Source organism: Marmota marmota, unplaced genomic scaffold (assembly GCF_001458135.2).
Source record: "Marmota marmota marmota unplaced genomic scaffold, marMar, whole genome shotgun sequence".
In the NCBI taxonomy this organism is placed as follows: domain Eukaryota; kingdom Metazoa; phylum Chordata; class Mammalia; order Rodentia; family Sciuridae; genus Marmota; species Marmota marmota.
Window position 1 is genome coordinate 46,630,964 of NW_025999968.1, and position 4,573 is coordinate 46,635,536.

Consider the following 4,573-nt stretch of genomic DNA (forward strand, 5'->3'; position numbering starts at 1 on the left):
GAAAGGCAGCGGAGCACAACAGACACTAGTATGGCAATATGTAAATCAATGGATGTGTAACTGATGTGATTCTGCAATCTGTGTATGGGGTGAAGGTGGGAGTTCATAACCCACTTGAATCAAAGTGTGGAATATGATATGTCAAGAAATTTGTAATGTTTTGAACAACCCACAATAAAAAATTAAAAATAAAAAAAAATAAATAAATTGATTATCTCAAATATTTTGTCACTAACAGAAATCTATGATGGATTCTACCTTAACAAAGTGGATAAACTTATCATCCCCCAAATGAGACAATGTGACATTATTTGTGCCTCTTCCATGCTTAAAAATGACATCACCCATGTAGCACTCTACCACAAATATTTAACCTGAATCAAAAAAAATCATGAGGTGAAGAAATCAGGTGTATCCAGAAAGTGAGATATTCTACTAACTGATTTGACTCCAGAAATATTGGAGAGACAGACCAAAAAAAAGTTCAGAGAACTGCTCAGAATTAAAGGCGACTAAAGGGACATACAGCTAATAGTAGTGCAAGATCCTCACTTGGATCTCATATCAGAAAGAAAAAGACATTTAAGATGTTACAGATGGGGGCTGGGGATGTGGCTCAAGCGGTAGCGCGCTCGCCTGGCATGCGTGCGGCCCGGGTTCGATCCTCAGCACCACATACAAACAAAGATGTTGTGTCCGCCGATAACTAAAAAATAAAAATATTAAAAATTTGAAAAAAAAAAAAAAAGATGTTACAGATGTTACTATTGTGTTACAGGATTTTGAACACAAAATATATATCAAGTAATGTATCAATGTTATATTTCTTGGATATGATAATACTAATATTATGGTCATATAGGAGAGATTCCTTGTTCTTACAAGATACATATGGAAATATTCAGGGTTGAAATATCATTATGCCTATAACTGACACAGTTCAAAAAAATTGGAGGCTGTATATTAAAAGAAGGAGCAAGAGGGATTTAGCAAATGTAGCAAAATGTTAATGATTGGTGATCTGAATAAGGGTGCTAATTGTACTACTCCTTTAACTTTATTCTGAATTTTTTCAAAATAAAAGGGTTGGGGAATGCCAGGCATTATGGCGAACACCTGAAAACCCCGAGGCTCAGGAGGCTGACTCCAGAGGATTGCAAATTCAAAGCCAGCCTCAGCAACTTAGCAAGGTCCTAAGCAACTTGGCAAGACCCTGTCTCAAAATCCCCTGGGTTCCATCTTTGGTTCAAAAAAAAAAAAAGATTAGGGAAGTGCTGGGGAGTGATACTGGCCAAATTATATTGTTATATTGTGTGCATGTACAAATATGTAACAACAAATCCCATCAATAGTGCGACTATAATGCACCAATAAAAAAAAAAGTGGAAAAAAATGGTTGGGGATAGCCACAGTAGTTTTCAACCGTGAAAGTGATTTTCCTCCTCACTGTGCATGTCAGTGGCAGCCTACTGGTCAACTGTGGTCCTCCAACTTTATTCCAGAATCCAAGCTATAGAAGCAGTCCCTACTTGGGATTGCTCTGCATGCTACAGGGAATTACAATGGCTACCCCATGCACTGGCTCTTACAAGCTTCTATCAGACTCACCTAAGTCTTCGCCATTCACAGTCCTCTGACTCTAGCAAGTCATGCAGCCAAGACTAGTCAGGAGTTAGCACCTGTGTCCCCCCACAAATAGGGAGTCAGTAGATAAGATTATAGAATTCTCTTTCAAGGAGGAAAACAAACCACTGGAATCAAGGATCCAATAGCAGCTGGGCATTGTGGCACGTGCTTGTAATCGCAGCAATTTGGGAGGCTGAGGCAGAAGGATGCAAGTTCAAAGCCAGCCTTAGCAACTAACAAGACCCTGTTTCAAAGTAAAATAAAGAGAAGGGCCAGGGGCCCCGGGGGGAGTGTCAGTGGTAGAAGGCCTCTGGGTTCAATCCCCTAGACCAATAAACAAACAAAATCCAATAGCATGGTAGTTTTCCCAAGATCATAAAGATGGTCTAAGACTCAAACTCAGAATTAACTATCTCCAATGTCCATGCCTTCTTTTTACTCAAATTCATATTTTAATTCAAATATTTTATTTTATTCTTTCAAATTACATGCATTCACTTGGATGGAAAAAATTAGATATAGTTTTCCTCCCTGTTCTTTTCGCACTTCTCAAGTTCTTGCCAAAACTTCACATAGGATACACTGTTAATAATTTCCTGAATATCATTGAGAGTTCTGGAAACCTCTATCAGCTGACCTAAATATATATTCTTATTTTTCCCTTTTTTGACCCAGAATGCAACATACCAAATACATAGTCTTGTGCCTTGCAAAGCTGTGCTTTTCATCAGTGTGTGTTAGTGGTGTCCTCTAAGGAGCAGATACCAAAACAGAACTCAGTATGCAAAAATTTTTATTAAGGGAAATGCCTGTGAGGGGAAGGAGATGGCATGAGAAGGAAGTAAATTTGTATAGAAGCATTCTTGGCCACCCTTGCAGTCCAAAGAGTGTTTTAAAGGGGATTAAAGGAGTACCAGGCTCCCAGAATAGGATTTCCTTGGTATCCCCACCTCACCCAGTCTTTGGGGAGCAACTGTCCTAAAGAAGTAGGAAATGCAGCCTCAGAGCAAGCATGGCAATAGATTTCGGAGCTCAGCAGCTGGAACTCTGGGTCAACCTCATTCCCTGTAATTGGAAGTCTACAAAGAACATAAAACAAGCTGCATTTGGGGACTCAAATAGTTAAAGCAACACTTGATATGCATTTTACATGTTCTACAAAATAAACTCACAAAGACTTTATCATTTATCTTCTCTTGGGACTCTGCTGAGGATAGTCCTGCATACTATTATGAAATAATAAGTTTTTCTATTGGTCTATGACACCATGCAGCTAAGTAATACCAATAGTACCTTTACTTCAACATCATTCTTTTTCAACTCCTTTGTGGGCTGAGTTGGCTGTGTAGTGTGTGTGTGTGTGTGTGTGTGTGTGTGTGTGTGTAAGTGCCTGTCTGCTGCCTGTCTGAAGAGATAAAAAATAGTTGTATATAAAGGTGTATAGAAGGTCTGGGTGTATAGATCAGTGATAGAATACTTGCCTATCATGTGCACGGCCTGGAGTTTGATACCCAGCACTGCAAAATAAATAAATAAAATAAAGGGCCAGGTGCAATGAAACATACCTGTAGTTCCAACTGCTTAGGAGGCTGAGGCAGGAGCATCACAATTTGAGGCAGTCTATCTTAAATAAAAAATAAAAAGTGCTAGGGATGTAACTCAGTGGTAAAGCTGGGTTCAACCCCCAACACAAGGAATATTTTTTCTATTTCTTATCCTTATTGATAAATAACAAATAATGTTTATTTTAAATGCTGATGACTCAGAAAGTGCGGAAAATTATAAATTAAATCACAAGTTGAAAAGAAAGTACAGAACACTTATTCCATACCCCTCCTGCTTAGTAGATAGATAAAATGAATCACAGAAGAACTCGTATTTGGCTCACGGTCATTCAAAATGCTGGTGTAGCATCTGGGCTACTGGGAAACACCAAGGTATGCAGAAAATGCCAGGACTCCTGAAATTGGCATGCAGTCCTTAAAACTGAATCATTCTGCCCTGCAGCAGCCACACCAAGTCCTTCATTTTATAGTTTTGGGAACACTGTAAGAATTCTCCTTCCATTTGCTTAGGATTTCAAAGATGTACTAATCTCTCAAACATATGTTAATATGGATTTTCTTTGATGAAAAGGGACAAATACATTCCCTGGAAGTAGATTTCTCCTTCCACCTACCATGCTATTTCAGAGTGAGAAAGCCAGTTAGACTAACTACGAGCTCATTGATAGATAATGTTTGAGGATGGGAGATTCATGTTCCTTGTGGACAGAGTGGGAATTGGTTAAAGTAATGCTTTTTGGTAAACAAAATGCTTTCCTCCAGAATCCCCCCACCACTTTAAAAATTATTTAGTTGTAGGTGGACACAATACCTTTATTTCATTTATTTTTATGTGATGCTGAGGACCAAACCCACTGCCTCACATGTGCGAGGCAGGCACACTACCACTGAGCCACAACCCCATCCCTCTTTCTCTTGATTATACATAATTTTTGTCCTTATTTTTTGTTGTTGTTGTTTTAAATCCCCAATCCACTTTGCTTTAGTCCCAGTCTCTTGGATATAACACTTGCCTGCCCTCCATCCTCTCCTCACCATCACATCCTGACCTACCCTGCAAAGAATGTCCAGAAAAGCCACACACACACACTAACCCATGGAATAAGGGGTAAAGCCCAGGTTACATCCCAGCTCTCCACTTCCTGGTTCTATGATCTTAGGCAAATTGAATTGTACTCAATGATTCTCTCTCTCTCTCTCTCTCTCTCTCTCTCTCTCCTTTCCTCTCCCATCTCCCCACCCTCCTTCTTCTTCTTTCTTCTTCCTCTTCCTCCTCCTCCTCCTCCTCCTTCTCTACTACTTCTCCTCCTCCTCCTCCTTCTCCTCCACCTCCTCCATCTCCTCCTCCTTCTCCTCCTCCTTCTCCTCCTCCTCCTCCTTCT